At 33.4% G+C, this 13,405-nt stretch overlaps 1 long non-coding RNA gene across 1 annotated transcript; it reads right to left on the bottom strand.

Moving 5' to 3' along the window:
- Window positions 1-2,836: 2,836 nt before the first annotated feature.
- LOC133805770 (uncharacterized) lies at window positions 2,837-7,491 on the bottom strand. The gene is made up of 4 exons (XR_009879000.1): window positions 7,277-7,491; window positions 6,189-6,284; window positions 4,312-4,477; window positions 2,837-3,127 (listed from the first exon to the last, which is right to left on the bottom strand). It is a non-coding gene; the product is annotated as an uncharacterized LOC133805770 (long non-coding RNA).
- Between the last annotated feature and the right edge of the window lie 5,914 nt (window positions 7,492-13,405).

Below are 13,405 nucleotides of genomic sequence, written 5' to 3'. Positions count from 1 at the left end.
AATTTCTCAGAACCTACTTCACTAAAACACACAAGTTCTCAACCTTCCGTCATCATCGCAGCACACAATTTTAATCTCAGAACCTACTTCACTATGGATGAATATTTAAGATATTCAAACTCCTCTAACATTTGTTTAATAATATTAAAAGTAGAAGTAAGAGAATATATATGTACCTCTTGCAGTCAATAATCCAAAAGCTAGCAAAATTACTTCCATTAGTAATCAAATTCGCTATTAAATCCACAAACCAATAAAATTAAATTAATAAATAATAAATAAAACATCACTAAATATCTAGCAATATATAACGTATTATTGTAATTTTGGAAACTTAATTATCTCAAATGTGTGATTGATATATGAATTTTTATGTAAAATACTCTCTAAAATCTCACCACAAAAATCACAACCTATGAAATTAAATTAATTAATATGTTAAACATTACGAAACAAATATCACTAAATATCTAATAATAGTAAATGATATTGGTAAACAAATAAAAAAAATCCCAATGTGCCACTAATTATAACCTCAACAAAAAATCAATATAAAATTTCATAACCTAAAAACTTAATAATCAACAAAAACATAAAAAAATTCATATATTTATATTTTATAAATTATTTAATAAATTTATTTTAACATAACTATATATATATATAACAAAATAGTTACAATTTAAAAAAAAAATTCAAATATACAAAAATATATATAAATTTCGAAATAAAAAATGATAAAAATTTTAAAAAATCATGAACATATATACTCTAATGAAATCTATACAATGTGATAGGTTAAATTAAAAAAAAACTAAAAAAACCATAAATCCCTAAAAAACTTCCATGAAAAAACAACAAAATCCTACAATGTATATAAAAAAATGCATAAAAATGTAAAACTAACACAAAATCATGTATATTACTCATCCTAATGCAAAACCTATGATTTATTTGCAAAATAATTAACTAAAAATCAAGAAAATTAAAAAAAAAACTTACCTTAGAACCCTAAAAACGCAGCCCCAATTCGGTTTCTCTCCTCTGGTTTTGCTCTCGGGTTCGTGTAATGTGAGGAAGACAAAGCTGAAATTTGAGTAATATAAAGGGAGCACATCTAACGTCTCCCAGTGGGAGACGTTGGATGTGCTCCCCTATACATCCAACGTCTCCCTGTGGGAGACGTTGGATGTACCCATGAACACTTCCCCAGCCTATTTCCAACGTCTTCCACCATTTTTAATGTCGTCCAATTGTAGCCATTAATAAAAACTTTCAATGTCTTACACCACTAGACATTTAAAACCCCTGATAAGTTTTAATGTCTTACACCAATGGTGTAAGACATTGTAGGGAGTCATTGTATATCAAATTTGTTGTAGTGAGAGGTAAATTTTAGGGTGTAATGATGATTTTGTGGTAAAATATGTAGAAAAGTTGGGTAAAAATGTGTCATTTTTGGACAAAGGAACAAGGGGGCAATTGATGGGCTCAAGAGAAGAGGGAAAGGTAGCTAGTTTGGCTGCTGGTGGTAGACAAGCGGGTTGGGCCAATTGGGCCTAAGGGAGCAGCTGGGGCGTGGGCCAGGCAGGTTGAGGGGCTGCTGCTGGGCTAGTTGAAGCAGCTTTGGGTGGACCTGGAGCAACTGGGGCATGGACCAGGCGGGTTTGGGTCGGAGGCTGGGAGGCACGGGCTGGGCCGGCTGGGTGTCACGGGCCTGGGCTCCTGGGCTTTAGCTCCTTGAGCTGAGGCTTTATTTTTTCTCTTTCTTTTCCTTGAAAATGTCACTTCCTTTTCTTCATTTTTCTTGTTTTTCAAGAGCCAAAAAAATATATAACATATTCCCTATAAATTGTACATAAATTAAATTAAAACTAAAAATTTTCAATAATAAAATTTACAACATAAGTTCCATGAAAATATTAGTTAAAACTTAATTTACTTAAACATTTAAGCTAAAAAAATGCATCTTTTTACTTCTAACTTAACAATACTAATTTCAAATAATTAAACTACAACATATTATAATAAAATATCTATAAAACATATAAAAATCTAAAAAAAAAATACAATAAGACTAATAAATTTAAAATTACTTTAAAACTTAATAAATTACTTAAAAACTCAAAGACTAAGCAACAATTAGCATAAAAAATATGGTAAAATAACTCTATTTTGTAGAGTTATCAGTTACCCATTGAAAACATTTGAAAATAACCCAAAAATGTGGCTGCCAACAAGGGTCGGTCGACCGTCAGGCCAAAATGGCTGGGCGTGCCAAAACCGTAGGCCGGTCGACCAGGTACCCAAGGTTGGTCGGTCGACGCAAGTCAGAGGCCAATTCTACATTTTTTTTTTCCAGAATTCAAACTTAACCAAAATCGACTTAAAACTCTCCCAAACCTGCAACCAGCCCCAACACTACACCAAATACTCCTTTCCACAACACGAAAAAAGTATTATTAAATATATACCATAACACTTTTCAATGTCTTAAGGAAAGTGATATTATCGTAGGTCGGACCTCTTTGCATAAAACTTTTCCATAGTTATAGAGAAGTGTTATTCTATAGTCTATGATAATACTTTTGATGTGTTATTTTATATAATGGATAAGTGTTTCTTTAGTCTATTCATAATGGTTTATATAACACTTTTTGCAAATTATAAAATAGTTTTATAATATACTTTACAATAACATGTTTCTTGTGTTATTTTAATTATTGGATAAGCTATAACTATTGTTGAATATATATTATATCATGTAAGATTTTTTTATTTCACTTACACAAAACCAAAAAGAAAAGAAACAACACAACATTAAAAGTTAGCCAAACAAGATAATATAACTAAATATTTATTAATCACTATAATAAAATTACAATATTTTGCCTAAACTAGGCTTACAATAAATCATCTTTGATAATTTTATGCAAAAAATGTAAATAATTGTCCAAAACCATCTACAAGCCTCTAGTGGTATGCAGTGCTCAATCCTGATTGTAGGTGACCAACTTGATGAAAAGCCAATAGATGTATAAAACTTGAAGTGAGCTTACAACAACAAGCAAAATATACTCCTCCCCAACTGTGTAGAATACAACATCCATCCTTGCATTGTCATTTTCTGCAACACAAAAAAAATGTGATAAATAAAAATTGAGATAAAGGGATGAGGAAATTGCAATAAGTAACTGCTACTATTTTTTGCTATAACATAACATATACAATAATGTATTCACTAGTTGTAAATAGTTAATCTAAAATAATCTAGAATATCATCACAGTAGGGTAGACAATAATGCATAAAACTATTCAACACATGAATTGTAAATAATAAGAAGATCTAATAATGCATACATGTATATTTAAATGTTTAAATTTCTTCACTTTCCTAAAACATGAAAAAAAAAACTTTCTATTATAAACGTATAACGTAAAAGAGAAAACAAAACCTAAGAGAGAGCTTATTTAAGAGATTCATAGAAAACTCACTGTTCCAATTGATTATAGACAACAGAAGAAGAAAAAAATTGATTGTTCTATGCATTTGATATAATCATTTCAGTTTCATTTTGAAAAAGAAAAAAATAACATAATAAAAAAGGAAAATAAGATGAATGACAAAGAAATCATTATATATAATATATAGTATCACTCTTCTCTACTATGCTATAAAACTGTTTAATGTAATATCGAGCTTCATCTTCCCCCATCTAGCATATACATTATAATTGTTTTTGCTAATTAAGAAAATTATCTCATTCAATATTACTGTTTTAAAATAAACAATTCTAAAAATACATAGAGAGTGAAATACATTCTAGCAAGTGAGTATGCAGCGAATCTTATCACAACAAATATTATTTACAAGATAAGAAAAGAGCTCCAAGTTCGAGATACCAAATATCATTGATTTTAATTTTTCCCTTAGACACATATATAATGCACTAAAGCTTTATTCAAATAAAGCAATATTAGTCCCCATAATCCAATTAAAAAAATCAACTCAACCTAGTTAACAAAATCTTGATACAACTCATCAATAAATTAATCACCTAGATTGATTTTATCAACAAACTTTCAAGCATTAGTCTAAAATCTTCATCTTGGGTTTAAAGAATTTATTTATTTTTGTGAATGTATTTCTAGATTAATAAGATAACCAATGAAAAAACGGAGCACAAAGATACAATCCACCTAAAAGGCGCACTGTAGTAGCTTAACTTTGGTTAAGGTAAAATATTGATCAAATAGCTTGAAATATGTTGTCTATATATATATATAAACACAAGACACAGTAACGTATACCTTATTCCTTGGTTGCCTGAAATACTCCATGTTTAAGGGCATGTTATTAATACTTGTTTCCACTTTACTACTTTCACTTTCTTTCAGAACTTTTGGAAGTCAACATTATAAGCAAACTCTTTGCATTAGGAACCTCTGCCTCTGCCAAAGATTTTTGTTTCTTCTACTGTAAAATAAAAATAAATTATCATTCACATTGTGATACATTATGATAAGAATGCCTAAATTCCACTTCTTATTAATATAAGAGCTTGAAATTGAATTAGGATAGTGTTAACACACACAAAAGTTATAAGAATAAAAACAAAACAAAAAATCTGAGCATCTGGTACAGAAATAACAAAAGCAGTAATAAGAATAAACCAAAGCCATAGTAACAATAACCTACAACAAGAATAAGTCTGAGTGAACATAATACTAGTCTACCAACAAGAATAAGAGTAGCAGACCCTTTAACATACTATGCTTTATGCAGTTCACACAAACTCACATTCCTCTTTTGTGGAAGTAAATATATTTTTCCAATTGTGATTTATTTTGACATACGAGTACTTGAAAGAGCTCAATAGGAACAAAGGTATAGAAAAAATTTGATCTATATATGCAAGACAAGAACCCAACATCAAAATCAAGTCTATACTTATTAGTCAATGCATTGCATAAAATGGCAGTATAACAGAAAACAATACATGCCTGTCCACAAATATGATCTATTATCATATTGACATTTGTAAGCAAAAAATCTTAGCTTTAATAAGTATGATAATAAGAAAAATGGTTTCAAACATGCCAGGTGGGTGGCATTCTTCTAGCAGCTCCTAAACATTTCTTTCATGCAAGGTTCCAGCAACAGTCAAGACAACATTCTGCTTGCCAACATATATGATAATAGATTCAAATTCAAGTGTTGGTTAAATAACAAGTACCAATTAGAATATGAATATGAATAACATAACCAGGACAAAGACACTTACAACATATACTCTAAGAGGGTTACCAAAGGCTCAGTGGTTTGGCCTTGCAAGTTCTTATACTCATCAATATTTGAGAGTGGATTTCTCTACAATCGTAATTGTATGCAATGAGGATGGTTGTGCAAGCAATTGCTAACACATAAGCATAAAGCTAACTATTTGTTTGCATATCAATTTCCATTCTTTCTTAGTTCCATATATCCTTGTAAAAGTAAAATTCATTTTTTTTTTAATTCGACACCTGTAAAACAGGATTACTAATTCTACCATAAGCAATCCCAGCTACATAATATCATATATGAAGAACAAAACAAAATTATCACTGTAACAAAAACATAGCAAGAAATATTTGCTTTTATATAACTTACTATATCACTTGATATTACTCACAATGTAGTACAAAACTCTAGAAATGAAAGTAAAAGCACAAATAAGATCAAATCTTAACAAAATATAAATTTGAACATTAAAAATATTAGCCATTTAGTTCTAGAAAATTAATCAGGGTCACTTAATTTGATACTAGCGATAATCTACATATTTAAAAAGAATTTTGTAGTTATAAAGCTAACAACATTTCTCTGATATAAGGCATTATTCAAGAAGAAAACAAAAGCTCAGCCTTAGTAAATATAAAAGGGCAGAACTTAGAGTCTACAAAAAAAAAGCACTATTTAGTGTTGGCCTTAGTTGACCTCATAATTTTGAGATCAATTACTAAAGAAAATATGAAGATGCTTTAAAAATTGCCAATGAAACATGAACCACTTAAGTATTGAAAAATTGATTCTTTCAAAGAAAAATTTATATATATATGTGTGTGTTGAAATTCAAATACAAAATATAGTGTAGAGATTAATGAAAGAAGAAGATGAAGATTGTAGAGAATCTTTACAGTGGTACCTCTCGAACCCAATAAAAGATTTTTCAACTCTTCTCAGCCAGTGTTTTCTAGATCTTGTATTTCTTTCAAATCCTTCTGAAATATATATGGCACTGCTGAAATATAGAGAAATCACAAAATCAAGATCTACCCAGAGGATGCGGGAAGCCAGTGATAGGAGCCATAGTCATTATTATAAATTATTTTGGAGCCATGTCTATTTCATGGGTGACCCCAATTCTTTAAGAAAACAAATATCTAGGGTTTGAGTTCCTAAAAATGACCACAATAAATTTATAAATCATACTAAGAAAGCATGGGAAGAAGAATATATAAGAGGATACGAATGTGGTAGAGGAAAATAACTTACCGTAGATAGATCATTCCAAAAATGTTGCTAAACCTTCCACTGAAAGAAAAGAAATAAAAAGAAAAACAAGGTAGAGATATGGGAAATGGGAGAAGCTTAAACCTATGACTAGTAGCAATTGGATTTATGGTCAAAGATCAAATGAAGATTGAATTAGGGCAGCAGATTAGAAGGAGAGAAAATTTGGGAAGAGAAAAGAATAAAGAGAGAGGGAACAAGCAAAGAACACACGTGAATTGGAAAATTTTGTCTGAAAGGGAAAATTGGATTTAGAAAAATTACAAGATTGTCGCTTAAAAATTTCAAGCCCGCCATTTATTTTAAGTCTTATTTTACTTTACCGCTTTTTACAATTCTTATTATAATACTTTTTCATTAGTTTTATAATGGTGTGTTGTGGAATACCCATTTTGGTGTAGTGCAAAATTTCATTCCCAAGCATATATATACATCACACAACATCAAATTAGCCCAACCAAATACCAAATTTCAATTTTTAACTTGAAATCAAAGTTTTAGGGTTAAAATCCCCAAATTTCCCTCAATCCCCAAAGCTTAGAAAATTAATGATTTTTAATAGCAATCCAGACTTCAAAATAGTTTACAAACATGCTTCCCATCCTAGCTTACTCTTCTAAACACTCTACAGTCAATTTCTTTTGAAAATCCAACTTAAAAACTCAAAATCCTTCAAGAACAATGAAGAACATGGTGAAGAACAGAGAAAAGAATTCTTACCTCTACTTAGAAATTCGAAAATCCTTAGATGAAGAAAGCTTGGCAGTTGCTAATCCGAGTTACAAGTTTCACAATCCTTAATGTCTCCAAAAATTAAAAGCCTTAATCTTAGCTTCCAAGCTCCTAAGCTAGCTGAGTTGAAGAAGAAACTAGAGGAAGAAGAAGTGTCCAAAACAAGGTTGCCAAACCCTTGATTATTCTGATAAAAACAAAATGGTAAAATGACCATTTTTCCCTTGCCCTTACTTAACCTCAAAGCTAAACTCAAGGGCAATTTGGTCTTTTGGCTTAAATTCTCATTCAACTTCAAATTAACTCTGCAATTCCCAATTAAAATCACTAATCCATCAATCATAATCATTTCACCATCAATAATTCCTATAATATTAAAATTCCCAAAATACCTCTTGGCTCGACTAGAGTCGGACATTTATCCCTGTTGTGACTTTTCTAATAAATTCTCAAGAAAACCTACTCATGCCGAATATTAAAAATATATACACATAATAATGTGGTCATGATCATATAGCATAATAATTAATAAATATACCCTCCACGGGCCAAAATTACTAATATGCCCTTTTTTTTTAACAAAAGCAGGTCTTTAAACACATTTAATACACATAAACATGCATAAACAATCATATCTTAATATAACTCATGTAATTCACATAACCGCATATATTAAATTATTATCACATAATTTCATTATAATTCCACTTATGCCCTCCCATCATGTAGAGTCCAAGAACTTTACTTAGCTAGTTAGATAGTAGTAGTAATAGTAATAGCTAGTAGTAGTTATAGTATGTTTATTACTGTGGATTTTGGTTCAAGCCGTGACTTAGTTGGACACTCGTAGCAACACTTGTAGATTTTATAAGTTTAACCTATAGTTTAAGAATATTAATTATAACCTAAGGTTTGATTAATATGATTGATTATGGAGATGATATTTATTATACTATAAGGTTTAGATAGACCTAATAAGATAATAACACTTGTCATATGTATGTTTAATGAGAAATTAAGTATTTTTTGAGGAATAGTTTATTAAGAATAATATTTGAAAATCCTAGAGTCTGCCAGCAGCTTTGAAATCGTTAAAGGACTTAGTCAAGGCTGTTTACTCAATTCAAATTAGGCTGAAAAAAGTGTAATTACGTGTATAATATTTCAGCGTATGTCGATATATCGCATCTCTAGGGGCGATATATCGCCATACGGGGATACGAAAAACACATAACTTCGTACGACCATTTCGACGAGCCTCGGGAATATGAGCCCAGGCGATATATCACCTATGGTAGGCGATACATCGGCTCTAAGGCTGTATTTTCAAATGATTTTGAAACTGAGCTCATTTTATTCCATAAACCTCTTGATAAGCCAGAATCTTTTTAACCGAGTCTTCAGCCTCTGCTGAACGATTATTCAAATGTTTTTTCAATTAAAAAGCCATTATTTTATTCAAGCTAAATGAAGATCTTTTCATTCTTGAACTCTATAAATAGGACCTAATACCCAACCATTTCTTCATTCTTCAAGCTGACTTCAGAGCCTACAAGCTGCTAGGATTACTTTAGAGTGTTAAACACTTGGGTTGGGGTTATAAGCTTTATCATTATAAGCTTATCAAACACTTGGGAAGTAAGATTTATAGTGTATTTCAGTTTCGAGGTATAGTTTGGTTATAAAGCAATCAAAGGTATTCCTATTCCTAGTCCATCTTTGTATATTTCCTTAGTTTTTTTTTTTTATAGTTTTTCTCTACTCAAATCCTAACTCAGTATTCTTTATTCTTGGTTAGGCATCTAAGTTCTTTGAACTTGAGGTTCTTGTTGGTAAGTATCTTCCCGATGGTTTAGTTCATTCTTTTCATCTATTTTCTTTTAAAATATTCACCTCTCTATTAATGGTTTTTAGGAGTGTTCCAAAATCTCGACCTTGTTCTCATCATCCCGGTATTTTGGTAAGGAAAATAGGATAGTTATTATATGCTTATATGATTATGTTCTAATATGTTTTTGTATGTTATGATATATATATGTTTTGGGGCTTATAGTTGCTTAAATAACAAACCCCAACCCTTTTATATTTTCAGGGCTTATAGTTGCTTAGCTAGCAAACCTCATTGTATTTTGAGGCTTATAGTTGCTTAGTTAGCAAACTGCAATGATTACCATGTACATGGGTTAGAATAATGATATATGGTTATAGTATATGTTATATGTTTATAGTTTATGTTTATGTTTATGTTTCATGCTTGTAGTAGATTTTCCTTACTGGGCATTAAGCTCATTCCTTTGTTTTATATGTGTAGGGAAATAGTTATGGCGGCGGTAAGATTCTTGGCAGCTTGGGATTGTGTATTGAGGGAGAATGGATTTGGTGGACTGCGTGAACGATTCGAGGATGAAGTTGTTTTTAGTCATTTCAATTATGCTTTATATGTATTTTCCGCACCTAATCTTGTAATGAATTTATTTACAATTTAAGATATGTTTTATTTTCAAAACAATGGGATCCCATATCCTAACCGAATTTTATGTATTTTAACCTTTGTTTTACAATTTTTAATAAAGTTATGACTATTTCGTATGTATGTTTTCTTAAGAATAGTGTCTATGTATAAGTAGTTTTAATGGTCCAAAGTCTAGAATAAGTAGGGCCATTACACATCACACTAACCAAAGTATTAAACCTTATTAGGAGTTTTGAGATGTTACAACTATTCCCTCCTCATGGAAATTTCATCCTCGAAATTTACTTGAACAGCTCAGGGTATCGAACCCGCGTATCCTACTCTAGTTCCCAAGTTGCTTCCCCTACTTTATTGTAACTCCATAACACCTTCACCAAGGCGGTAGTCATGTTCCACAAGACTTTATCCTTTCTATCCAGAATCTGTACTGGCCTCTCCTCATAGGACAAATCCCGATCCAACTCCAGATTCTAATAACTTAGCACGTGAGTTGTATCTGATACATACCTCCAAAGCATCAATACATGGAATACCTCATGAAATCCTGATAGAGCTGGAGGCATAGCCAGTCTATAAGCTACCTGCACAATCTTTTCTAGGTTCTCAAAAGGTCCAACAAACCTAGGGCTCAACTTCCTTTTCTTCCCAAACCATTCCACCCCTTTCAGCAGTGAAACTCTTAGAAAGGCATAGTCTCCCACCTAGAACTCCATGTTCCTACATCTTAGATCCAAGTAGCTTTTCTGTCTACTCTATGATGCGAGCATTCAAGCTCTAATCTTCTCAATGGCCTCACTAGTTTTTGAACTGCCTCAGGACCCAAATATTTTCTCTCACCCATTTCATCCCAATGAATGGGTGATTTGAACTTCCTGCCATACATCATCTCATACAGAGCCACTGCGATAGTCGACTGATAACTGTTATTGTAGGAGAACTCAATCAAAGGAAGATACCTACTCCAGTATCCCTCGAAATCCAATACACAGGCCCGTAGCATATCCTCTACTATCTTTATTGTCCTCTTAAACTACCCATCTGTTTGAGGATGATATGTTGTACTGGACTTCAGCCGTGTACCCATGACCTGCTGTAGGCCTCCCCAAAAATTAGAAGTAAAAGTCAGGTTCCGATCCAATATAATAGACTTTGGTGCCCAATGGAGACGTACAATCTCCCTCACATACAACACAACATTCTCATCCACGGTATAGTTTGTCTACACATGCAAAAAGTGGGCTGACTTGGTATATCTATCTGCAATCACCCATACTCAGTCGTGCAGTCCCACCGTTGTAGGAAATCCCACCACAAAATCCATAGTAATGTCTTCCCACTTCCACTCAGGAATACCCAAAGGCTGTAACAATTTGGCTTGGCCTCTGGTGTTTAGCCTTCATTTCCTGGTAGGTTAGGCACTTGGCCACATACTAAACTACATATTTTTTCATCCCTGGCCACCACTTGGCCACATACTAAACTCCCAAATGGCGTCTCCTACACCTGGAGCACTCTGTATGGCTCCTCCAGAACTCATATCTTCCTTGATGGCCACCCTGATTACCTCAAAACCTCTTATCTGAACTAGGGGTACCAGATGTGTTTGCAGCCTTCCTCCTCTGATCACTGGGGATTCTGCCCTTACCATGCCATGCAAATGGTGGTGCCACCCTCCGGGCATCACTCCCAGTGGGGCTCGCACGCCAAATCTTGTACTCTGCACCCTCAGCAGTAAGGGCCTTCTCAACTATCTGAGCATATGTAGTGACTCCAGGCACTGAGGTAATTTTGACATCCCGTGCTATCATGGTGTTTAATCCCCGAACAAACCTTTCTCTCCTGGCGGCATCGGTTGGCACCAAGTCAAATGCAAACTTTGTCAACCTATCGAATTTCAGGGCATACTCTGTCACAGTCATGTTTCCCTAAACCAGTCCGGTGAACTCATGCACCTTCACTATTCGAACTGTGTCATTGTAGTACTTCTCATTGAACAAATCCCGAAACTCGTCCCAACTCATAACAACAACATTCCGGTTCTGGGGTACAACTTCCCTTCAGATGCGGGCGCCATCTCGTAGCATATAAGTGGCATAGGCCACCCTGTTATTACTTGACACCCTCATAAGGTCGAGGATGATGGTTCCTTTCTTATCCACTGTTCATCTCTTAGTGGATCTGGCCCTCCATCAAAGGTCGGAGGGAGTTGCTTTCTGAACCTCTCGTATAAGTGTGGCCCAGTTGGTGCAGCATTCCCTTGCAGAACATGTTGTCTCAATAACCGAATCTCATCCTCATGTCTCTGTAGCCTCGCTTACATATCAGCAAGCACTTGTTGCTAATCCTGAGGGGAAGGTGGAGGGTTTTGACCTGTTATCATCTCTAGCCTCGATCTCAGCGCTGACTAGTCGATTTGATCACCTTGGCATAACTGCCCAAGTATATCTGCAATCCACAACTCGACTTATCAGACAATGATAACGGTATCCAGACACCACCTCACTGTCCAAAACCAAACAACTAAGGCATTCACATGCAACAATAGAGCTAATAATAACATCCTTAATATTCACAAACAACAATAATGCTAATAAGCATATCTTTCATATTCACATAGCAGTGAAGGGCTAGGCCCTATCAGTATATTTCATTCTTCCTATTATAACATGCATATAATGCATACGATTCAATTAAGTAGTTAAACACATATTAAGCACATCAGTTACCAAACTGTGAGTCAAGCTTGTCTTTAGTAGTGAGCATACATGTTCGATCAGTCTTCAGGAACAACAAAATATTGGCAACTATGATACCAAGTTCTAATGCCAAACTAATTCAGGACTGTTACATTGTGTATTTAAAGTAGGGTTTAACTCGTTAAGCGAGTCATTTGGACTGAAAAGTGTAATTAAAATTAATTAAAGGCTTAGGTGATAGAATTTTGGTCAAAAGATATATACTTTTCATTTATAAACATAAAATAATTACAAGGGATCCCAAAATGTTAATTACAACATAATTATAAATAATGTTTGCAAAATAGTCGACCTAAACGACAAAATTAGACTCATAACCTAAGTCCCTAAAAATGACTTAATCTTGGTGGCCAAGCAGACTGAACATGTAGGCGCCACCCTAAAGCCCTTAAACTCATGGCTGGTCGACATTTTCTTTACCTTTACCTGCACCACGAAGCACCCGTGAGCCAAGACCCAACAAGAAAACCATCATGAAACTATAATTGACCAATTAAACATGAATAGCTAACAACATGCTTCCACAAGAAATAAACAACTCATTTTAGTTTAGTATCACAGTACACAACAAGTGCCAAGAAAGTGTGTGTACAATACTCCACAGTGGTTCCGCCCCATCACGACCTACATTCCGTATGTATTGCCGAATACGACCTATGCTGATCAAACATAGATAATCACAAGGAAATTAGATGCAATAGTAATAATAGTAAAGATACACAACTCTAACCATGTACACAACACAGTTATAACTGTGTTAAGATAACATGGCCAATGCCCAACACAAGGTGGATGTGCTAGTTTTCTTACCTCAGTCCAGCACAAGGAATTAAGACAACCTCGAGTGAGATCCACCCTAGTGATGGAGCCAAAACGGGTATGTTTTAA

Source organism: Humulus lupulus, chromosome 1 (assembly GCF_963169125.1).
Source record: "Humulus lupulus chromosome 1, drHumLupu1.1, whole genome shotgun sequence".
NCBI classification, from domain to species: Eukaryota; Viridiplantae; Streptophyta; class Magnoliopsida; order Rosales; family Cannabaceae; genus Humulus; species Humulus lupulus.
The sequence above is the reverse complement of the archived record's forward strand: the minus strand, read 5'-3'. Positions and strand labels throughout refer to the sequence as shown.